Below are 25310 nucleotides of genomic sequence, written 5' to 3' on the forward strand. Positions count from 1 at the left end.
TAGAAATAAGTTGTTGGCTGTGGATTAATTTCTGAGAGTTTTGGAAATTAGTCTTGGATATTTGGAGCTAAAGACTAACTGGTGTCTGGGGCTGGTGTCCTCATCAGAAATGAAGACTAGCGAAAGGAGAGAAGTGAGTACCTGAGATTACATACATTTCTGATGCTAAAAAGTACATATTTTGTACAGTGCAAGAGAGGTAGATTTTTGTTCTGCTTTGCAGTTCTCCCTTAAAAAAAAAATTACACTTTTTTTGAGCTCTGATTATTTATTTGCAAAACAGAGCAATTATGTTGTCCTCTCTGATGTTTTATTATCCCAAAATTAGTCCAGAGGCACGTATGTAGGAGGACTTGATGGGAAAACCTATTAACAGGCAGCGTGCATGAGGGAGCTGGCGCTGCTCATGCTGGCCTTGTAGCATTTACAGCAAGCAGAAGTTGTGGTGGGACCAGCCTCGCTATAGGCTGTTCTGGAGGTGTAGGGTGACTGTATACTGCGGGATGCTGTCTGACGCTCTTTTCAAATTAATTGGTAGGGTTTAATAACAAAAAATGCTTCCTCCTGCGGTAACAGTACCATACCCCTGCAGCAGGTACTGATTTGTACAATGTATGTGGTCTCTGATTCCTTACGGGTCAGTGGGACAACAAAGTTGTCCCTGTTTCCTGAGCGCAAGTTGTATTTTGACAGGTAAGATGACATAACAGCAGAAGTACAATTTTGACAAGTTTTGGGTGCTGGGTAATGCATACCATGGTTTTGTTACTAAGTCACATTAAACAGGGTAATTTAAATGAATGCATTGTTGCTGTGTCAGAGAAGAACTCCATCTCAAGTTAATCAGTAAAGACTCAGCTCTATTTAAGTCAGTAATATGCTTGCTTATCACTTCTTCCTACTTAAAAAAGGGTTGTAGTGATTCTGCTGTTTTGGACCATGGGGAACGAAAGCATTCAAAATATGAGCTGCGGTCCTCTTACTTACCGGTTACCATAGAAATCTAAATAAAGAATGCTCTGCAAATAGTGTAAATATAGCACTTAACTTTCACAGCTCTCACTTTCTTAAAAAGACATGCCATTGTTCAGATTTCTCTAGTAACTGATCAGTAAGGGCTACTGCACACATTCTGAATAAAATTGCTCTAAAAGTGTTGTATTTACACTATTTGCAAAGTATTCTCAGTATCAGAGAACTTTTTCATTACTGATTTTTAACATCAATTTATTGTTGAGACTGGCTGTGGTAAATGAGACCAGAAAAAGCTGCTTTGCATTCTTTATAAGAGCTGCAAAATGCTCAAGATTTTATGGATTATGAATAAGTCACCTACAGAACTGTTCCTATAATTCCCGCGGGAGATGTGACTCAGTGACGTGCACAGCAGCCAGCTTAAAGCTGCAGCTAGAAACTCAGGAAGCAACAAGATGTCTTGTCTGGAAATGTGCTGCTCTTCTGGGGACCACTCAGACTGTCCCCTGGTCTGGCTTTCAACTTGTTGCATGGCTGAAGAATGGGGAATGGAGACAAGGTGGCTTTTGGGTGTCTTTGGGCTCTGCAAATGGCATGGTCTGACTTAGGGCAAGTTGGTTTGTGACCTAATATCCTTTTAGGAGCTGAGAGTTGTTGCAGAGTAAAGCTGCTCCAGGTTTCCCCTGCTGTCCTTAGGAACACATACTCTACATGTCTTATCTGGTGGGGCCTGATGGTATTTTCACCACTTTTCATTGTTTTCAAAATAAATATTAAGACTTTTTTTTTTTAAAAGCAGTCACTGTGGTTTCATCAGTTTTCATCTGTTTCCAGTCATCTTGTATAATGTAAATCACACTCACATTCCATTGATTTTTATTTATTTTTTTTCCTAGGGCTGTCTGGCTGGTAGTAGTAACCTCGTTGCAGAAAGAGAGCTAAGCATGTAAGAATTTTAAATGAATTTCCATCTGGTGTTGTTTTTGGATTGGTAACAGGAATAAAAATGTTTTGCATTTTTACAAAGCAGAGGATTTTTTTTTTTTCTCCTGATGATTAAAAACTGAATCTAAAAAGCAAAATGGAAACTTACAGATTTCCAGAGCCAGGTCACTGAGCTGTGCCCTTAGATCAGCACGCAGCTGAGGGAAACCAAAAAGCATCTGCTCTATGTGATATATGGGCAAACTGGGGATTTTTATGGGCAAATCTGAGCTGGTATGGCTTCCCAACAGCTCTCTAAGCAATGTAGCTGTACTCCTGAGATGCTGTGCTCTTGGAAGTTTCTAAGTTAGCTCTACTGGTCATCTGTAATTAACCCAAATACAGTTCCTACACCTATATCATGTTCATGTGTTGGACTGGATAATTCTGTGCAGTACTTCTTTGGGTGTTGGCATTCTAATAGCTACTTAACATCTTGGTGCACGTTCAGTGAAAACCAGGCAGCAATTCTGGATGGGGAGGTTAATGCCACTTTCTTGGAATTTTTTTTTTTCTTACTGCTCCCACTTCTCACCTTGCCCCAGCCAGTCTGGCTGGGTGAGGTGGTTGGCACTTCTTGTCTGGGGAGCGCTGAGGCTTTTGCAGATGTTGTCGATTTTGCTGTATTTGTTCAGAAAATGCAGGCACCTTTTAAATGAATGGGATGATGTTGCATGAGGACAGTGTTGGGAGGTCTGCTTTTCTTTCTCAGTGACTGTGTTGTCAATTCAGTGGGGTTGGTGCTGCTCCGTTGCTGTCCTTCAGCTCTGCACTGTGCATGCTGCAGAAATGGCCATGGAGGGTGCTTCACCTTTGTGTCACTCTGGTCTGGTCTGACCAACGTGCCTAGCTTGAGGTGCCTTTGTAGAGAAATCAGATACCTTCCCGTGGAGGATTGGTGCCTGAATGTACCTCTGAAAGTGAGGAGAAATGATACAGGCATTGTTCACCATGGCTGAGAGAATTTCTTTTTGAGGTCAAAAGGATCTGGGGGACATATTTATTATTTAATGGTGATTTGATAATGTTTCAAGTCTGTTTTCTTGATGTCCTGCCAAAGGGGAAATAGTTGTTTCAGTAGCAATTTTACAAAAATTTTGTGTTAAGAAACTGATTGAACTCAGAGTGATTTTTTTAATGGATCTGCAATTTTGCCCTTTTTTTTTCCCATGTGCTGCTTTCTAAAAAGCCCACTCAGCAAATCTAGCAACTATTGTATCAGTTGATGATTAGCTGTGTTTTTAGATACTTGCAAAAATAGTAGATGGTGGAATTTTAGCTAAGTATTTCTTGCCTTAGATTTGTGCTAATATGGTGTTGCATTTCTTTTCTTCCACTAACTCATCAAAATTGAAAGCACTTCTCACTAAGGCATAATATGATAAAGAAAAGTTGAATTTGGATACAGCACTGCCATGTAATTATAGTCTAGTGCACCAATATAAATGTAGCTTGAAATCCACTTAATTGCATTTGAAACAATTTCAGCTGCAAACTAATAGTATGCTTTTTTTGACTTCTGGTTTATACATGGCATTTGACTGCTTGTAGCTATTGGCTCTTTTTCTGTCCTCACAATAAAGGAATTTCTCATTTAATATTTAATTATTTAATAATTTTTTTTTTTCAGTTTCCTCAACTTTTACCATAATTCAAACATTTTTAGGTTAAGGGCTCTTCCATGTTCCCCTCTTCAAAGGAACAGAGATTCACAAAACGGCACAGAATTGCTGAAGGTTAGAAAATAAAGGTGAAAATTTTTAAAGTCCTCAGCTTCCAACTTCAATGAGAGCAGGGAGGTCAATGCGAGATCTACATGCACTACTCACGAGCCATGTCCAGTGTCGTGGTTTAACCCCAGACAGCAACTAAGCACCACGCAGCCGCTCACTCACTTCCCCCCCACCCAGTGGGATGGGGGAGAGAATCGGAGAAAAAAAAGTAAAACTCGTGGGTTGAGATAAGAACAGTTTAATAGAACAGAAAGGAAGAAACTAATAATGATAATAATAACAATAATAAAATGACAACAACAATAATAATAATAATAGGATTGATATATACAAGTGATGCACAATGAAATTGCTCACCACCTGCTGACTGATGCCCAGTTAGTCGCCAAGCAGCGATCCCCCCGGCTCCCACTCCCCCCAGTTTATATACTAGACGTGACGTCACACAGTATGGAATACCCCTTTGGCCAGTTTGGGTCAGCTGCCCTGGCTGTGTCCCCTCCCAACTTCTTGTGCCCCTCCAGCCTTCTTGCTGGCTGGGCGTGAGAAGCTGAAAAATCCTTGACTTAGTCTAAACACTACTTAGCAACAACTGAAATCATCAGTGTGTTATCAACATTCTCCTCATACTGAATCCAAGATATAACACTATGCCAGCTACTAGGAAGAAATTAACTCTATCCCAGCCAAAACCAGGACATCCAGGTACACAGGACACACCTTAGCATGGTGATGAATGAGGAGATAGAGTTACACTGGTTTCAGAGAAACAATACTGCTTTTTTCTGTATTTGTTCATTTTTAAATTACATAACTTGGAGTGTCAAATGAAATCACCAAAGTTTGCAGCCCTGTGGTTTTAAGAATTGCATGTAGGTGTGTAAGCCATTCAGTTTCAAGTGCTGCAGAAATAAAAGCTTCAACTGAATTTCTTCAGTTACAATTGAAACTGAGAGAGGATGAGTGTACAGAAGGCTTTCTGGGAGAGGAGTTCTCACAGACTGAAGAGCATCCTTTTAGCCAAGTGGCTCTGAGTAGAATGAAAATTAATATTACAGCTAAGCCAGTAAGTTACTGCTGGAAGAGGCTATCCTTATTCCTTTTTTTTTTTTTTTTTTGGTGGTGTTTTTTTTCCACATGTTGCATGATGTGGCCCTGCTCCCTTGTTTCAGCTAGCTCTGGGTTTGGTGGTTTTTTTGTTTGTTTGTTTGTTTTTGTTTTTTTTTAATCAGTCACTGGAAGTTAAATACACTGTCTGGGTTTGTCCTACTAACCTCTGCCCCCCTGCTTGTTCTGCTGGGTTAATTCCCTGTGTAGGCTCCCTGCCCAATTAAATGGGTGCCAGAACAGCCACAGGAGGATCAGGAGGTGTGAGAAACCTTGCCTTAGCCCTGTCATAGTCTGGGAGGCTCAGGGTGTGCTGAGCCCACCAGGTAAGTGGGAACCTCACTGAACAGAAGCGCTCTGAAAATCCAAATTAAAGCATTTTTTATGAAAGGGGAGAAGGACCCATTGCAGAGTAGCCAAACTTGCATAGTTCTGTTGTTTCACTGGGCACAGCAGTGTTGGATTTTGGATGCATTGGGTTTTATTTTTCCAGAAACATCTGAAGTTTCTTGGGATAGGGAAGAGATGATCTGTCAGGGCTCTTGCAAACTGGATTTACCCAGACTGAAGACAGACATTGAAATGCAGTGGGTATTCATCTCCATTCAGCACTTCATAGTAGGTAAAAATGCAGCTTTTTTTACTCTTGAATCCTTAGTATCTTGCAGTGTATTGCTGTTGCTGCTGTTTCTGATTTGTGCTCCTGATTGGCTGGTAAACCTGCTGCTTATTTTATGCTTGTATTGTGGGTGTGAATTCCCAGAGGTATTAGTCCTTTGGGTCTCCTTTCAGGTGTGATGAGGAGGAGGCTGACCTGTGTTGCGTGCTCACAAGATATAGTACTGTGAGAAATTGCCCCTTGTCTGTACAGAACCTGGCTTTTCCTCCAGCAGCAGAGTGGTTACTGAACCTTTTTTACTCGCCCTGTTTTAGTTCCTCTGACAAAGTAAATATACACTAATTATCCTGTTGATTAGATGGTGCAATTTCTTGTTCCTTTTAAATTGCAGCTGTTCTGTGCCACTGCCAGCTTAAGGACCTTTGACACTGGGTTGGCCTTGAGTTTTGCAGACATCAGATACACACTATACTTTAGTAATCTGTCAGAAAAGGAAGTGCTGCAAAACGTGAATGGACTTTGAGAATAAATGTTTTTAATACTTCTCTAGTGTAAGCATCAGCAGTATAAAGCTTTTGTGCTGTGTAAGACTGCTGCAGCTGGTATCAGGTTTAAATCAGTCATTGCATTTGACAGCTATTCTGACAGCCGGTACTCGCAGTTGGGTACGCTGCAGCAGCAGCATTTCTAGGGAGAGCTAAGATGTGCATGAGTTCAGGTCTCTCCCTTTCACCATGAAAGATTTATCCTTTCATGGAACTTCGCATCAGTGTTAGATGCTTTAGAAAAGCCTGTATAAGTAGGTGCATTTTGATAATGTTATTTAGTTGTTGTAGGTGTTGTCCTGTAAGGATCTGGTTATATCCTGTAAGACACTGAGCATCATCTCCTGCAATTGCTAAGGGAAAATTGTGATTCATGGCGCCTTAATAGTTGATCAGTCTTGAGCTGTTTCTACTATTTCTTGATCTAAAACAAGAAGTTCACTTAATTTGCTGCATGTTTGCTCACAACTCAACCATAGTGTAGTAAAATGAGTGAGGATTAAAACTACCCTTTTTTGAGCCATCTTGCTGTTGGAAATTGCTTGTGGATTGCAGTGTTGATCACTAGAGAGCTGGTGCAGTAGTTAATTGAAAGACTAGCTCTGTTAAGAAAGCGATAGCTCCTTACACACTCCAGTCATAGCCTTGGACATATACATTATCCTGTAGTTTGTAAATTGTTCAGTCTCATGTTTATTGTTGTTCACAGTTGCATTCCACCAAACAGAGCAACTAAGTGGATTGCTTTAGAAGAAATGCTAGTGGGTCAGGACCATTTATAGACCCTTGGGTTTTCTATGAGTTAAGATTAATCTTAACATTAGCTTTGTGCTTCGCTCAAATGTGGCTATTTATTACCTGTTTATTCTTGTCCCTCAGAATGTTAAACTGATACAGTAGATTTGTTTTGTTATTAGCTAGCATAAATTGCTGCTTCATTTATCACGTAATCTTTATATAGCTGCTTTTTTTGTTTGTTTGTTTGCTTGTTATTTTTGTTTTGTTATAAAGTGCCTAACCTTTATCTGAAATGAAGGAAACTATATGAGCACAAAATAACAGAATAGCTTAGGTTTACTGATGATAATGTGTACTTGCATATTATCTTCCATCAGTGGCTCTGGAGATGTTTTGCAGACTTTCAGCAAGCCCCTCCTGTCCTGGAAATTAGGAGTTAAGAATATCCGAAGATGTGTGATTCTAGGCAGCGAGCTGCGTTACAACAGTAGGTGACAGCAGGCTCCTCACTCATCTTGCCTGCCTCGTGTGGGCAGGTTTGGCTCAATTCCTGAAGATCCATCTTATCTTGCAGGGGCTTTGGTGTAAGAACGGTTAGTCTGAGTCTCCTCTGACTGTTGAGATATTCTTATTTGTGAGTAATAGGTGTCTTTGGTTTTGTGTGGCTCTTATGTCTCGTTTACTGGTTTACCACTTTCTTGTACCTTGCTATGGTTCTGTTGTTTGGAAATTGTGGAGAGGAGAACTCTTCTAACTCCGTGTTTTGTGCACAGGATATACCTCAATGGAGGGTCTCTAAGCAGTGTCAAAATGAGTTACTAACACACTTGTAAAGGATGTTACAGGTTCTCTCTTCCAGGTTAACACACCTGTCAAGAAGCCACAGGTACTACTTGTGGTGGTTGTGGTTTTTAGTAGGTTTTTAAACCATCCTACAGTGAGCTTAAGCAATTTGTACAAGGCCCCTCTCACTGTTAGTAGTAAAATAAAATCCTTGATCCTCCATTCTCTGAGCTGTTACTCTGTGTTTCGCCTCAGCTATGATTTTTCATTAGCTTAGTATTTAAAGAAGTCTCATAAGTGACTGTTTCAACTGATAAATAAATAAAAAAAAAAAAGAGATGCCTGTAAGTATTAGGTAAGTTGTAGCTAACTAATAGGAATACGCCTCACACGGCTTAATGGTTGCAGGTATTTCCCTTTTACAGTACTTGAGAGGGTGATTCAGCCTAAGGAAGTCTGAAGTGTATTGGCATTCCAGGTGTGCTCTCTTACTGTGCAAAAAAGGAAACTATCCTTGCTAAACTGCATCTCTGAAGAAGAGATGGAGGCTTGAGAAACAAGTTTTAAGTGCAAAAGAAGAATCTGGTCTTTTAGCACTATCAGGTCAAATAAAATCAGTTGTTTAAAACCTCTGTAGTATCTGTCTTTTTTCCAGCTGTAATTACTGTTCTTATGTTTCATTACCTCCAGTAATCACCATTGCTTTTTTCTTTTTACATAAAACTTGACTGCCACCTTTACTCTGAACAAGGCCCTGTTGTAGCTATGTACGGGTGAATAAGCTACATTCTTTGTCATGGGGAAGGTCTGCAGTAGAAAGGTGTGTGTAGGTGATTTCTTTAGATTTAGTTTCTAGCTGTTATTTTATTTAGTAAAATTAGAAAAAGCTTTGCTTGAGTAATAGGCAAATTGAGAGAAAAGTGTTTTCAACAGTTATTTTTAAAGGAATTGCATTTGTTGTAAATATGCAAAGGAAGTACAGTGTTTTAAACTTTTATGGTACCTTGTAGCTTCATCAGGCAAAGACAGGCTTGGTCTAAGCTGGGTTAAATTATACCATTGGTTGTGTTTCGAGCATCAGAAAATTGATGTTAATTTCAAAGCAACAGTTGTACTTTTAAAATGAAAAATGGTAAACAACAGAATTTTTAGTCACTATTTAAAACCAAACGTTTCTTCACAGCTGGATAGAAAACACAGCATATGTTTGGAAAGGGCATCTGCTACCCTGTGTATTTGTATTTGCAGGCAGATGCCCTCTGTTTCGCTGTGATGTGTAGGTTAAACTCCAAGAACAAAGTTTTGAAGTAGTTATTTAGACTATCCATGGTATAAACACAGTTTAGCTAGTAACTTGTTGACTGGCACTGGAGTTCAGAAAGGGCAGGGGAAGGCAAGCGTGGCGCTGGCTGCAGCCTGGGCTGCAGGGGGAGGCCTGGCAGCACCTCGGCCTAATGGGCCTCTGTGACTGCACTGGGTTTGTGTGGCAAGGTTTTGGTAGCCGGGGGGGCTGCAGGGGTGGCTTCTGTGAGAAGCTGCTGGAAGCTTCCCCTGTGTCCGATGGAGCCAATGCCAGCCGGCTCCAAGATGGACCCACCACTGGCCAAGGCTGAGCCCATCAGCGACAGTGGTGGTGCCTCTGGGATAACAGATTTAAGAAGGGGGAAAAAAAACCCTGTGCAAATGCAGCCGGAGAGAGGAGTGAGAGTATGTGAGAGAAACCACTCTGCAGACACCCAGGTCAGTGAAGCAGGAGGGGCAGGAGGTGCTCCAGGCACCAGAGCAGAGATTCCCCTGCAGCCCGTGGGGAAGACCATGGTGAGGCAGGCTGTCCACCTGCAGCCCATGGAGGTCCACGGTGGAGCCCGTGGAGGACCCCACTCCAGAGCAGGTGGATGCCCGAAGGAGGCTGTGACACTGTGGGAAGCCCGCGCTGGACCAGGCTCCTGGGCAGGACCTGTGGACCCGTGGAGAGAGGAGCCCACACTGGAGCAGGTTTTCTGGCAGGACTTGTGACCCTGCGGGGGACCCACACTGGAGCAGTCTGTGCCTGAAGGACTGCAGCCCATGGAAGGGACCCATGCTGGAGCAGTTCGTGGACTTATGTTGGAGAAGTTCTTGGAGGACTGTCTCGCCTGGGAGGGACCCCATGCTGGAGCAGGGGAAGAGAGTGAGGAGGAAAGAGCGGCAGAGACAACGTATGATGAACTGACCACAACCCCCATTCCCCGTCCCCCTGTGCCACTTGAGGGGAGGAGGTAGAGAAATTGGGAGTAAAGTTGAGCCTGGGAAGAAGTGGGGGGGAAAGTGTTTTTAAGATTTGGTTTTATTTCTCATTACCCTAGTCTGATTTGATTGGCAATAAATTAAACTAATTTCCCCAAGTTGAGTCTGTTTTGCCTGTTACTGTAATTGCTGAGTGATCTCCCTGTCCTTCTCTTGACCTGTGAGCCTTTTGTTATGTTTTCTCTCCCCTGTCCAGTTGAGGAGGGGAGTGATAGAGTGGCTTTGGTGGGCACCTGGCATCCAGCCAGGGTCGACCCACCCCAGTGACCTGGCTTTGGAAGAAAAGTGCTGATTTGAAGGAAAAGAGGATTGCCATCTTGAAAAGGTATCCCTTCAGAAATCTTTTTGTCCATTTTAATGTCAGCATTGATCTCTCCCAAAGTTAGTGACGTGAGGAGATGGTTTGGCTTCATTTTTTTACCTGATAGCCTCTCTTTTTTTGAGAAGCATAAGCGATTACAAATAAGCCATCAGAACATACATGGCAGAATTGAAATTACTTAAAAGTATTCTTTACCAAGAGGGAAGTAGACGTGACCCTGGCAAGGAAATGCTGTCCCCGGTCTGAGAGCATTGCTGTCTATCACACCTGAGACAGGGGAATTGTGCCAGATGACTTGAGTAACACTTATTTCCTCTCTTGGGGTCTGTTTTATTTAAGCCGTCATAATAGAAGTCTTTGCTTGGCTTATACAAAGCACAGTCACTTCCTTTCCTGGCTGTCAGGAATAACAGAATTAGCCCAGTTATGGATTTTTGGGGGCATTACAGGATTTTTGAAAGTCATCTTGTGAAAAAGGTGGCACCTGCTTGTGGGTTTTTAACTGTTCTCCTCTTCCTTATCACTGGTTTCTTATCCAGAAAGTGGAAGGAGAAGCTGCTGGTGCTTTTTGGTCTGTCAGCCCTCTGGAAGTGCCTCTTTGGGTTGTATGTTCAATCTTCATTAGGTGTGAGGTAACTACCCCATTCTCAGCTAATGCAGTGCCATAGTCAACTTATCTTGCCATAACTTAGCTACACCACGCTGTTAGGTTTGAAAGCTCTGTTTTGGCTGACTGTACCAGCCACATTAGGATTGTGTTAAATTTAATCATAAATCTTCATGTGCCTGTATGATGACCAACAAAGAAGGATGTAGTTCGTAATCTAGTGGTCTGCTGCCAGTTAATGACCTCTGCAGTGTACATTTTGCATGCAGGTATCCCTCATTGGGACTTTATCTTCTAGAGTAGTATTTCATTGAGTATGGTGAGCTTTTAAAAGTATTATGTATTTTCTGCTGGTTTGATACACTGATCTTGCAAGAATATGAGCAGCAAAGCCTGTCTGTTAGGAATACTTGCTCAATGGCAGTAACTGGGTTTTTTAATAATCCTCTGTGTTAAGGTTTAAACATACGGCAGTATGCCTGTGCTATACTAAGGATGGATTTTTTTTTTGGTAACTAGAAATAGATCTTTTTCTTTCTTTTAGCAGACTATCTTTAGGTGAGTTCACAAGCTGTTTGTTAGAAGTACAGACAGAAAGAGGATTAATTAGAAAGATGATCAGTAATAAATACCCAGGACATCAGGTGGCAGATGACGACTGGCACAAATGCACTGGGAATTTTAAGACATTCTCTCAAATCGGGTTTTAAACACGTATATGTCTTGGCATATTATAAGGAAGGTGTGTGGTGGTTTTTTAAAAAATTACTTATTTAATGCATTGATTTCTCTAAAAAATTTGATCTGATAAAGACCTGGCCAAATGTATATGTAACTGAAAAGGAGTATAAAAAAACCCCACTGGTGTTGATTTTGGAAACAGGGTGCAGAAACCTAGCCCCACTGATTTCACTGGGAACAGGTTTTGTCTGCTAATTACTGCTGTGAGCAAGGTTTTCCCCTCACTTATACCAAAGCATTCTCCATTGATTTAAGACCTGATGCTTAAATTACTGTGACTGAAAGTACCTTTGCTTGTGGCCCTGTCTTCTTTAGGAATAGATGCAGAATGCTTCCCTGGTTTCTGTTACGTTTTCTAAACTTCAGCTGCCTTTGAACTATTGTGTTGGTGCTTTCTTAACCTTTATTTTTACTCTAATAGTATTACAACTATTGCATAAACTGTTGAAGTTGCAGGAGCACTGGCATCTCTTAGTCACGTAAATATTTCTCTGACCAGGTATCCAGTGTATAGGGACTTCCGTGTTGTTTCTCTAAGGGAAACCCCGTTGCTGCTTGTTGTGCTCTACCTCCTGCATCTGCTGAAACTCCCAGGGCTTCTGGGTATTGCCCAGCCTGGCTGATGTTTCTGACAAAAGGCATCTCTCTAAAAATGCTTGTTACTGTGGGTAGTGTATGCCAGATACTTCTAGATCCTTTGTGGGGGATGGGGGATGACACATGACACTTTTTCTTGACTGATGTTGGGGTCACCCTTCCCTTCCTTTCCCAGGTGGCAAGGAGTGAGCAGGGCTGTCCCTATGTCAGCTACTTCATCCTCCTTCTGGGCCTTCAGAGAAGGAGGAGGACCTATTTGTCTGTGCTGAAATTAGATCAGGCTCCCATCTGAAATTTATATGAACCCATGTGTGGATTTCTGTAAGCTTCAGATATGATCTCAATGAGATTTCTTTTTTTTTTTTTTCTTTTCTTTTTTTCTCTTCCCCCTCCTATTTTTAAACAACACTGAAAACCTGGAGTGGGCAAGATAGAGTCGAGCACACTGGTGAGGTTACGTGTGTCATCTGAGTCATTAGTGCTGATGATGCTCCTGGCCTGTTGCATGTGCCAGATGTGACATCTTTCAATGAAGTTTAAAGGCGTGGTGAAAGATTATGGGCACAGTTTTGCATCACTTTGGATTGCTCCAAAATTACCGTTTTAAAAGCTGTTGCCAACAGCAACTATTAAAGGGTGTCTGTCCATCTTCAAGCTATTACAACATGTCTTTTCCTCTTCCCTGGCACCCTTGTGGCCTCCCATCAAAGCTGATCAAATTGAGGACCCAGCTGAAAAATAACCCTTCAAAGAAGATGCACCCATGTGACAGTGTCGCTGTGATGAGGTGCCTGAGCCAGTCTAAAGGCCAACTGCTGCTGAAAGGGACAGTTGGCTTAAATCAGCGTAGATGTAAAACTGTACTGTTACATAAAGCGTTTCATTCTGCTGGCTGTGGAACAGCAACTGGGACTTTTAGTTTCTGCAGCTGAATGTACCTGGAATGATTCCTTAAGCTGAGGTGAGCATTGCCTGTTCGTACTCAGAGTTTAACCTGTTGAGTCCAGGACTCTATATTCCATTTAAGTTCTGCCTGCATGAATTTAAAGACAGTTTGAGCTCTTGTTTATGCAGATTTTGAGTTTATACTGTGCTTAATAGCAATACTAAATTTCACTGTTGCTTTTGACTATGGGAATAAGTTGATTTTAAATGAAGACTCCGACTTGACTGGCCTTGCAGGCATCTAAAATGTGTGCCTGTGTCCATCCACATGCATACTTACACATATGTATATATGCGTGCACACTCTCACATGTCTAATGAAGTCTTGGAGCCACTGGTTCTCCCCCAGTGGCTCTAAGCACAGCCAGCTTCCTGGGTGGGTAAACTGGAAACAATGGGAATTCTTCTTGGCTTCTGTGGACTTCAGCTGAGGCTGTAGGTGCTCACTTCTGATACTGCTTTCTAGCAACTTCCGGCACCATTTAGGCTTTGAAGGGTCTGGTAGAGAGTTCTAATGTTTTGACTTTCAGGTGGTCCCACTTTAGCAGTCTGTTTTCAACCTTGGTGTGACTTGTTGGTGATTTTGTTTCTAGAGCAGTAACTCAGCACTTGTACTCTGACAGGTTCCAAGACCTCTTGGAGGTGGCATGTGTGAGGAAAAACACTTGTAAGCTCCAAAAGTGTTTTGAATTTTATTTTTCAGTTGTGGCGCAGACCTCAATCTAGGTTCAGTGAAATAAGTGGCTAAATTACCATTGATTTACTGGAGGCTTTCTTGAGACTTCTCCATCAGTTCAATTTGTTCTATTACATGCTTTGCTTCTTGTTGTAGAGCACCTTCTTTTTAATATTTAATTTCATAATACTTCGCATCTTTTGTCACAGTTTAGCCAGATAAAATCAATACACAGACAGCTCCAGAACTTTCCTGTCCAAGCCAACATCACTCTTGTGCTTCTAGTCATTATCAGTACTCATTTAAGAAGCTATCAAACCTCACTGTCTCTGTTGAAGAGGTTAAATTTTTTTTTTCTGTATTGATTAACTTAACTGTTTTGAGTAAATTTGACCGCCTGTGGCTGCTGCTGACCCTAGATTCCTGCAGTACCTCCAAGCAAAATGCTGAACATAGCTGGCATTCTTGGTACAGCATGAGTGGGTGTGTTGGGAATTCGGGGGTGGTAGGACGAAGCACTGCAGTGTATATCCAGGGCAATCTTTTATTTGCGGGGGAAAAAAAAAAGTCTTATTCCATGTTAAATTCAATTGGGAGCACAGCGTTGAGAGATGAGATCCCTCTCGCTGTGGTTATGTATGATGCGTTTGGCTCTGGGGCCTGCAACATAAGAAGGACATGGACCTGTTGGAGCGAGTCCAGAGGAGGGCCACAAAAATGATAGATGTCTGGAGCACTTCTCCTATGAAGACAGGCTGAGAGAGTCGGGGTTGTTCAGCCTGGAGAAGAGAAGGCTCCGAGGAGACCATATAGCAGCCTTCCAGTACCTAAAGGGGCCTACAAGAAAGCCAGAGAGGGACTTTTTACAAGGGCATGTAGTGATAGGACAAGGGGTAACAGTTTTAAACTGAAAGAAGGTAGATTTAGATTGGATATAAGGAAGAAATTTTTTGTCATGAGGGTGGTGAGACACTGGAACAATTTGCCCAGAGAAGTTGTGGATGCCCCATCCCTGGAAGTGTTCAAGTTCAGGTTGGATGGGGCTTTGAGCAACCCGGTCCAGTGGAAGGTGTGCCTACCCATGGCAGGGGGGTCGGAACTAGATGATCTTTAAGGTCCCTTCCAACCCAAACCATTCCATGATTCTATGATGACCCTCAGTTTCTTGCTGGTGTGGATGGTTCTGCATGAATTGGAAAAAATTCAGTGTACTGGGGGAAAAAAATTCGATGTAATTCTCTGGAATTGAGGCCTTAGTTAAAACAAGGGGATGGTAGGAGGTTTTAATTCATAGCCAAAAATGATAGGGAAATAAGTGAGCTAGGGTGAGGGAACGTTACTAGGGTGAATTTTGTTGCTTCCTTTTGGAGCATCTGGTAATAGCTGCTATCAGGTCTGTTCTGAGATGTTATTTCCTGTGTTTTAATGAAAGTGCTTGTAGCAATGTGCAGGGTATTTTACTGAAGACTCGGCAATATTGCAGCAACATATTGATTTCTGTAGTTTGACTTTTTGGTATTGACATGAAGTGTAAATACAACCATTTGGCAGTGTAGTTAAGTATGTGTGATGTCCTGTAGGAAAATTTCCTTCCAACTCAAGAGGAAATTCATTTAGAGAATTTTTGATTTAATACAGACATAGCTGCCTCTCATGTGTATATGTATGAGCTTATTTAAGAAAAACCAACACTTGCTAATAAAAATCTAGGTCTTAAAACCTGAGGAATGGACAACTTAGAACCTAAATGAGCATATTTTGGGCATAGCAATATAGTTATTAATTAATCTGCAGTCTTATTGTTGTTATTTTGTTAAAGAAGACACTTTTAAAATGATTGTCTTTTGAAAGAGCTTCCTAATCAAGCAGCTTCATTTATATTTTAAAATAAATAAATAAAAATCTTGGATTTATTTATTTATTTAATGAATAATTACCACATCAGACTTGTGAGCATATATTGTACTTCTTGGCTGTGTAATCATACATGAGCAGAAGTTATTACTAAGAAATGTTTGTTGGTGTGGGGTTTTTTTGGTTTGTTTTTTTTTTTAACAGAGTAGGAATGCTGAGTGCAGTCCTACAGCGTGTAGTTCTTTGGATGTGATGTTTTGTCTGCAATTGTTGGAAAGGGTTTTTCAAATTAATTAATAATATGCTTGTGTGTTGCAGAATAGAATATGGCTAGATTTAGGGGAATAGACTTTTGAAGCTTATAGGATGGTTAAGGAAAGGTTTGCATAACTTAAGGCAAAGATGTAATCAACACTGGTCTGAAGTCAGAGGTCGTACTAAGAACAATGGGAAGTCATTGGTCCATGCAGAAAGCAAATGTATGATACAGGAGTAACGTATCTGGCATATAAGTACCAAATTTCTTGTCATCCGATAGCCATCTTTGGAGTCTGCTCTTTAGGTGGTGGTTCTTCTGACCTTTCTGTAGCTAATGATTTTGTATCTTCTATTGTCCTAATTTCTCTTCTGTGGAAAGCATATTTTTTTTCCCATTGTTGCTAGAATAGTTAATCATCATTTTCTCAGGAGAAGCTGCAGGATCTCTTTTACCGGTGGCCTCAAGTTCGTGGTTTTGGTTTTGTTTTTTAAAAGATACTAAAAGAATATGGATTAGGTAAGAGGTTTTAGCCTCATAGCAGATCTTATGACACAGTAGGAAGATGTATGCTTGGTTTTTAAAGATGATCAGAAAATTAATCTCATTCTTCTCATCAGGTTATTGCTCCATTAATAGATCTCCCTATCAGAGGTAGGGAATTGAGAAAATACTGTATAGCACTTGAACTGCAGTTTTAAGTAAAAAAAATTAATCTAAATATCTTCCTCTCTGCGAGAATTGTGAGACCACAGCTGCCGTATTTTTCATCCGCTTCACTTCCTTAAGAGATCAACCCTAGATGGTGGGTTAGCTAGCCAGTAAAGATGATTAATAAGGGAATAAGCTAAATAAGGATTTTTTTTTTTTCTATTAGCTACTGGCTATTCTGAGCAAGAAATACTCCAAGTACTCGCTGACCCTGTTTTGTTAAAAAGAAAAAACAAACACCCCCCCCCACCCCCCCACCCCCCCCCCAACCCTAACAGTTGTTATATTTGAGGTGATGGAGACGGGACAGGTCTGATAGTTACTTCTACTAGTGGTTCTGCCTTAATTCTACTAAGCACATACATAATGATCTATTCCAAACCTTTCATAAGCTTGCGTAAGATCTTTTAGTATGGGGAAAAAAATGTGATGTAATATTTTTTTAACTTTATTCTCCCCTTCCCCCCACTCCCTGCACCAGAATGACAGAGGCTTGTAAGGTAGCGGAGATGATCTCTTTTTACAGCTAAGCACCTATTGTGCAAAAAGTTTTGAATATGTTGTCCTGGTGTGCAGAATCGGTATGACTTCTGTTAGTACACATTGCCTAAGTTAAAGGTTCTTCATTGTCTTTTAGCTGGCTTTGAAGCCAAAATTATGAGGTCTTGTAACAGCAGCATTAAAATTGATTATGACTAAAACTGGAGACTCGAGCCTTTTATTCTTCCTTATTTAGCGCACTCATTTTAAGCATGCAGCCTCAGAGCTTGCCTGAGCTTTAATGAATGCAGTTTGGTCTCCTGCTGGACAAATTTTCCTATATAGATTTTCTGGTATATATGAAAATAATGTAAAAGAAATAGTATGAAACAACGCAGATGCGAGACAAAGACACCCTTCTAATGGCGTAATAAATCTGCAGCGTGAGTGGATGCCCAGGCTAATGCAAAAGCTGTGTGAATACCAGCAGTGCTGGCAGAGCGGTTGGCTAAGCAGGATGCTGAAAGGCAGAGAGTGCCAGAGAAGCCAAGCTGGCATTGCCGAGTGCCTTGTCCCATGGTGCCGTAAGCTCTGTGCCTTGCCCTGGAATGATGGGTATCAAGAATGCTCTAAGATGGAGCACCCTGTTGTGTGCAGCATAAGCTGGAAAGTACTGGAGAATATCAAGAAGGGTTGGGAAGAATTATACAGTGATAATAGTATTCAGAATAGGAATGAATAACTGAAGTCAGTTACTGGGAGAGTTTGTACTTAGAGCATAGATGATAATGCCTTTTTAAAGAGGACCTGACTCACAAATTCAGATTTCACTTCAATTTTGCAGTGCACTTTTAATAACCTGCCTTCATTCAGGCAGGGTTACAAGCTAAGGCTGAGTGTGGCTCTATTTTAATTTATCCTGGTTTAGCTAATGCTTTGTGAAATTATTGTCTTAATGGTGGGAAAGTACATCTCTTGGGAAACGTGAACAAAGGACTACGTTGTTGGGAAAACTGTGTCTCTGGTTTGTGGAGTTCTTGAGTTGAGCAGATGATGTAATATTTTAACATCATCTTGTGAGAGGGTGTATTGCGTTTTTGTTTGTGTCCCTATTTCTTCTGCAACGACTTATCCTGTTTTGCTGGGTTTGACCTGTTAATGTATGTGCAGAACAGGAGGTGGAGAGAGAATAACTAAAGAGCATGCTTGTGCCCTGGAGGAGGAAGGATGACTTAAGCTAAAATGCTGCCTCCATATCCCATGGGTATGATATGTGGTAGAGTGACTGGATCTCCTGCATTATTCATTGCTGCTGGCTTCTGCTGTGATGTGGGTGTTTATCACATGAATAGTTGTGCTGTGGGTTGCTGCAGAAAAGGTGTGTGTGACCTGAATACTCATCACCCACAGGTCTTTCCCTAAGTGACAGATAAAACCTGGTCTCAAGTATGGTATGTCTGCTAAGAAGTTGAATCATTTGGAGATGTTTTTCTCTCAGACAGAGATGAGAGGAGCATCTTTAGTTGCTTCTAACCCTCATGGTTCGTCTCTGTCACACGTATCAGCATGAATTTCCGGGCTTTCAATTCCTTCCTTAAAATTTGATGCCTGTGTAAAAGTAAGTTTTATTCTTAACATGTATTTGGAAAATTGTTCAGCTAGCTAAGTTGTACCCCATTGCGCTAAGAATAAGATTTTTTTGAGAGAAATTCCAGGCTGCTTTGTTTTCAAATATTGATTCAAGTTTCTTTCTTTCCACTTTTAATTTTTATTATTATTATTATTATTATTATTTTTAACTCAGCTGCTTGAGTGTTTTCAAAGTACGCTTATTTTGCTGCTGAAGTGCTAACAGCAAATTGTGCATTGGGCTTTTGCGAGCTCTAAAGCTTGGGTCAGGAGGGATGAGCAAACAGGAAATATGGCTTGATTGCCATCCACTGGGGGGAAAACATGCTGCAGTGGTACTCAGACTGTGCTTGAAGAGTTGCTGTTGAGCGATACATATACCTATGTAGATCGTGCTGTGCTTTTGGCATGGTAACTCAGAAATTATCAGCCTCAGCCCAGATGTTTGCTCAGACAGTTTTGTAACAGCAGCTACTTGTCTGGATCTTGTGGCGAGTCATGATAGCAGTGATGCTGAAAGCTGGAGAGAAGAGGTGGGCTTAGGGATGGAAAGGGGGGATGCGACGCTTAGTTGTGCTGCTTGGGGATGCTCAGCACACTGCAAACCACCTGCCCCGGAGCGTGGGAGCTGTGTTCAGGATGTTTCTATGCTCTCCTCTTCTTCCATTGGCTTCTGCATGTTGGATGTATGTGTGCTGAGACCTAGCACCAGAACAGCATTTGTCTTTCTGGAACAGCTCCTTGCCCTGGCTAGCTGGGTCACCCTTAGAAAGCTGAATTATTAACCAGTGGAAATACCAACTCCCTCAGGCTATAAGGGTAGGATATTTCCATAAATGTGTAACTATAGAAGCAGAACATGAATCGAAGCGGGTTTTTTGGGGTGTACAATCTGACAGGACCAGGTGAGCTGGAGCCAGTGCTGTGCAGTGGGAGATGTCAGCCTCTGAGGCTAAAGATGAATTCTGCTTTAGTGTCAACCCAGTGCTTTTCTTGCTTCTGCCTTGGTGTCTGTGCAGCACAGCTCAGCAAGTGGTAAGACTTGACAAAAGCAGTAAGTCACGCAGCCAGAGGACCAAAGTAACACCCTGGTGTTCAGGAGCCATCACTGGCAACATGGAGGTCTGTGTAAATGATTTGAGGGCAATGGTGGGGAGTATTTGCTAAAATGAAAATACAGATTTGGTCCAGACTGGCATGAAAGGAAACTTTCTTAGCTCTTCCCCTCCTGCCTCTCTCCCCCTGCCCGAACCCCCTTCTGTGCAAAACTTTAAAAGGAAAAACCAAAAAAGCACCTTCCAATATCCATTTTGGACATTTTAAATAAAAAGAATCACTAAAGTGAAGGGGACAGACTTGGGTATCATTCATAAATATCAAGACTTTCCCTCCTTACAGTCTTTTCTTTAGTGACCCCATGGTCAGCATGTGTTGTGGGGAGGCACAAGACCCATGCCTGCGTTCCTTGTTGGCCCAGGAAGACCTGACCCATCTTCTGCCCTTTCCAGGAAGGTGTCCAGAATATGCTTTTTAACCTGGAAGGGGAAGAATGGGACTCCTCCTGCAAATAATGGATAACCAAATCTCTTCAGTTTTGTTGGACTTCTCAGAGTTCATAAATAAAACAGTGCCATGTGCATTTCAGTGTTTTAGCCACTAATTGTGAAATAAATGCTTCTTCCTGATCTTCAAAAAATTGTGCTTCAGAAATTGAGAAGGTAAAATACCATCTAAGTGATGCTATTTTCCTTTTGGCCCTCTGGGGCAGTAAGTGAATTAACGTGTAAGATGCTTCCTTCTGTGGATTTGGCAAAAATTGCTGTCAAAGAAGGTAGGATGCAGACAAAGAAAGGTAGATACTAAAAGCATCAGGGAATTCTTGAGGTGGTGACAGCAGCCTTCTCCTCCACCCCATTTTTAATGAGTCTTTTACCCTTCATTATGTTATGAGAGTCTTCCAGGTCTCTCAAGTTGAAATGCAACTTGTTAATACACCTAGCAGGTTTGGTTTTTTGGTTGTGGGGTTTTTTTTTAAGAAGAACATAATTCGTTGGCTTGTTTTTTCTTTTAAACTGTTTCCAGACTAAGGCCCCTAGAAACCTCAGAACAAAACTCAGCTCTTCCTTCTCTCCTCCTTTTGGAAACAAACCCCAGCAGCCTGGGTTCTCGGGGCAGTTGCATGAGGCTCACCAGGAGGCTGGCTGATGGACTTGGAGTTAGAAACTGGTAATGTGCTTTCTAGAAGGGAAGATAAAAATTTGTCCCTAAAATAGATGAACATGCTGTACTTATTCATTATTGATGTTATGCTGGACGACTTCTTTTTTCTATTTTTAAATTGGAGGAAGAGGTGGAAATCTTAATGGAGGGGTGGGTGGGATCCTGTGATTCCTGTATAAAAGACAATTTAAGGCAGAGTCCCCAGTCTGATAATGTAAATGCAGCACGCCTGCATGTAGTTGTGTGCCTAGAGAAAACTGCAGTATGAGAAATGTCACCAGTTTTGTGCTGGTATCAGTTCACGCATCTCTGTGTAATGAGTACTGTACATATGTAATATCCTCAACCTCATACATAAGTTCATAACTGTGCTTCCATTCTAAAAGTGCAAGAATTCAGAAATCTGTAGTTATTTTTCCCAGAGCAACTGGATCCCTGCCGACTTGGACGTTACTGATTTTACACCCTTCCATCCTGCCCAACACAGGCAGGTTTGCAGGCTGTTAGCAATATATAGCCATTACTATAAAGGATACAGGAGGAGTGCTCCAGAGTGATGTAATCCTTAAAATTTGTATTCCCTGGTGCAGATAGGTGGGTTTATTTTCCTACAAAACAAGCTTTCGAAGTGAAGAAGTGGAAAACTATCTGTTGTCCTTGGAGAGATGTGCCACCCCCAAGCCCAGGCTGACTGCTTTCTGCTGGGGCCATCTGAGAAGCAGTTTCTAGTGGTGAAGGGGGAAGAGTTGGTGAATATTTTTATTTTTTTGTGTCACTTTTTAGATTAAGTGGATTTAAATCTCAGTAGTTCAGTTTAAGTCAACAGAAGCATCTGAGAACCTCACTGGTGCAGGTTTTTTTCTAATTTAAGGGCAAGAACAAAAATGCAATGATGTTGCTGAGGAACACACCATTTATATAGTGTGTACTTCAGGAAAGGAGAGTTACTGAAGTATAAAACCTGTTTTGGTACTGAATGACTCCAGTTGAAATTTAGCTATTGGAAACCTGCCTCTTTTGTATTTAACCTAAACTTTAAAGTTCCTTACCAAGAGCAAGGAGGTTGGAAAGGAGAGCAATCAAACCTGCTAACCTTCTTAGCTCTTGGCAGGAAGCCACCAGGCACAAGCACAGGCTGGAGTGGAGCAAGAGGAAAAAAACTGCAGTGGTTCCTAGCTCGGTAAATTCCTGCTAAACCTCAAGAAAGTAGCTTTGGTCTGAGTTTAGACATTACAAATCTGTGAGGAGTCTCTATTGGGTAGATGTCTTTGTCTATTTTGAGAGCTCTACAAAAGGAAGTTTTTTTCTAGCATCTCAACAGGGGCGATAACTCCCAAATTTTTTCCTTGCTGGCTGGTGTTTTCTGTTTGGTTTTATTATTTCTAACTGAAATTCTGTGATGTGCCCAAGATCAGGTTGCACACTGGCACCTGTGAGATCCCTTGTTTCTGAGGCTAGCTGAGGACTGGATCGCAGGTCTGTGTCCCATGGAAATCCAAATACCTGGGAATATCTAATCCCACTTTAGGTATATGTAGCTATCACCCCATCTTTGCAAAAGTAGTAGATAGGGAGGATTTAATTTTTTAAAGTTGCCTCAACCTAGTATTACCTCAACCAGCCAGTTGTTTATTTCATTAATTGTAACAGTATGTTTCTACTTTGTCATCTGTGGGCGTAAACATTTGCTAATTCATTTTCTAAGAAGGGTATCAGTGCCTGCATGCTATTTGCCTTCCAATTTACTGCTTTTAATAAAGTCCTAAATGAATTATTCTAGCTTGCATAGGTCTGGGAGACTGAGCTTGGTGCACTGTTGGCTGGCTGAGCTTTTCTTTGAAATATTAAGATTTATAAACAGGAAGAAAAAAAAGTTCCTCTCTTCATCCCCGAGTTGTTTTCAAGTCTGCCAATTTTCAAGGCAGGCAACATGGTAAAAATATGGGTGGAGAGGCGGACATGTTCTGCAGGACACAGAGAAAGGGAAGGACACTCAGGGTGGGGGAGAGATTCTCAATTGGGAAATAGAAAATGTTGGGTGTGCGGTAGCACAGTTTCAGAAATGTATGTCATCAGTGTTAATATCCCTTTGGATATGAGGTCAAATGTCTCTTGTTGAAACTTTTGTTTTACAATTTCCTATCTGTTGTTTTGTTGGAGAGCTTGGTCATTCCTACCTTGGAGACCTGTATTTTATATTTCAGGCTTTCCTGTGATCTCAGAACTGGCAGCTGACCCCATCTTAGTTTGAATCAAAAAATTGTCTTGTTTCAGGTGTAAAATACATTTTGACCGTTGCCTATTTTTTATTTTTTTCATTGAATTGACTACTGTTTCTGTTGAAGTTATGCTAGGCTTGGTTTAGAGCAAATTAGGTTTCATATATAGGATGAAGAGGGTTAATTATAAAAATGGCCGTGTCAGCACAGACAGATGCATCGGTTTGTATGTCTCAGGAAGAAACTCCTTAAAATTATTTGAAAAAAAGCTAGCATGTATGCCCAGTCTGTGGAGAAGTTTGGGGTCTCAACACTTAACCCAGAAAGTTTTGTTTATATAAAACCTGTGAATCTCAAACAGAAGGAAATCACTAGTTTCTTGGCTTTACTGGTATGAAGGTGTTAAGGTGTGTTTTCTTTCTCTCCCTCTTCTTTTTTCTTTCTTGAATAGTGAAATCTGATTGTCTGATACAAAAGTCTACAAATGTGCCTGCTAAATTGGGTTAGAATATTAGTTTAATGAGCATTGTTCTGTTTTCTTTCTGCCCTCTTGAAGATTTTTTTTTAAGTGCAATTTCATTACTGAAATGAAAACGAGTATATTTTCTTGATTTCTTCAAAAAGCTTTAGGTTTTAAAATTATTTATCATCTGGCTTACAAAAAGGTCTGTTTTCAAGTTTCTAAATGACAAATATGATTTTTAATGATGTGGTGGGTTGACCCTGGCCGGATGCCAGGTGCCCACCAAAGCTGTTCTATCACTCCCCCTCCTCAGCTGGACAGGGGAGAGAAAATATAACAAAGAGCTTGTGGGTCGAGATAAGGACAGGGAGAGATCACTCAACCAATTACTGTCACGGGCAAAACAGACTCAGCTTGGGGAAAATGAACTCCATTTATTACAAATCAACCAGAGTAGGGTAATGAGAAATAAAACCAAATCTCAGAACACCTTCCCTCCACCCCTCCCTTCTTCCCGGGCACAACTTCACTCCCGGATTCTCTACCAACCCCCCAGCGGCACAGGGGGACGGGGAATGGGGTTTACGGTCAGTTCATCACACGTTATTTTCTGCCGCTTCATCCTCCTCAGGGGGAGGACTCATCACACTCTTCCCCTGCTCCAGCGTGGGGTCCCACCCACGGGAGACAGTCCTCCACGAACTTCTCCAATGTGGGTCCTTCCCACGGGCTGCAGTTCTTCACGAACTGCTCCAGCATGGGTCCTTTCCACAGCGTGCAATCCTTCAGGAGCACACTGCTCCAGCGTGGGTCCCCCACGGGATCACAAGTCCTGCCAGAAAACCTGCTCCATGGGCTCCTCTCTCCACAGATCCGTAGGTCCTGCCAGGAGCCTGCTCCAGCGTAGGGTTCCCACAGGGTCACAGCCTCCTTCGGGAACCCCCCTGCTCCAGCGTGGGGTCCTCCCCAGGCTGCAGGTGGATATCTGCTCCACCGTGGACCTCCATGGACTGCAGGGGGACAGCCTGCCTCACCATGGTCTTCCCCACGGGCCGCAGGGGAATGTCTGCTCCAGCGCCTGGAGCACCTCCTCCCCTCCTTTTTCACTGACCTTGGTGTCCACAGGGTTGTTTCTCTTACATGTTCTCACTCCTCTCTCCGGCTGCCGTTTTTCCGTCTGTCCCAACTTTTTTTTCCTTCTTAAATCTGTTATCACAGAGGCGTTACCACTATCGCTGATGGGCTCGACCTTGGCCGGTGGCGGGTCCGTCTTAGAGCCGGCTGGTATTGGCTCTCTCAAACACAGGGGAAGCTTCCAGCAGCTTCTTACAGAAGCCACCCCTGTAACCCCCCCCCGCTACCAAAACCTTGCCACACAAAGCCAATACAAATGAGAACATTTTTAGCTCTCAAATTATCTGTTCTGTCTCAGTACTTTCTAGGATTTATAGTTCTTAGATTTCTGTTAGAACAAGAACGAGAAGGAACAAATCTCTCTTCAAAATGGAATATAATTTGGCTTGATTTAGCCTGGCTTTTGCTTTAACAAAGAAAAAAAAAATTTTTTAAACTCTACAGCAGATGAGATTTGTTTCTGTGGTCTTGCATATTTATTTTCTCCAGATGGGAGAACAAATATAAAGTTGAATAATACTTTGAATCCTAGAACATAGTTTGACTGACAGATCTGTTGCCACCGATGGAGTATCTTTTGATGGGGAGATAACCTCGCTTCTGTCACTGTGTGGCAACAATCCCAATATATTTTTCAGTACCAAACCCCATAGCATTAATGTAATTTAATTTACCATTTACCAGGG

General features: G+C 41.7%; 1 protein-coding gene across 8 annotated transcripts in view; it reads left to right on the top strand.

The window, feature by feature from the left end:
* Positions 1-25310, top strand: part of APBB2 (amyloid beta precursor protein binding family B member 2) — a 201518-nt gene that overhangs the window by 39485 nt on the left and 136723 nt on the right. The window lies entirely within an intron of this gene.

Source organism: Harpia harpyja, chromosome 2 (assembly GCF_026419915.1).
Source record: "Harpia harpyja isolate bHarHar1 chromosome 2, bHarHar1 primary haplotype, whole genome shotgun sequence".
NCBI lineage: Eukaryota > Metazoa > Chordata > Aves > Accipitriformes > Accipitridae > Harpia > Harpia harpyja.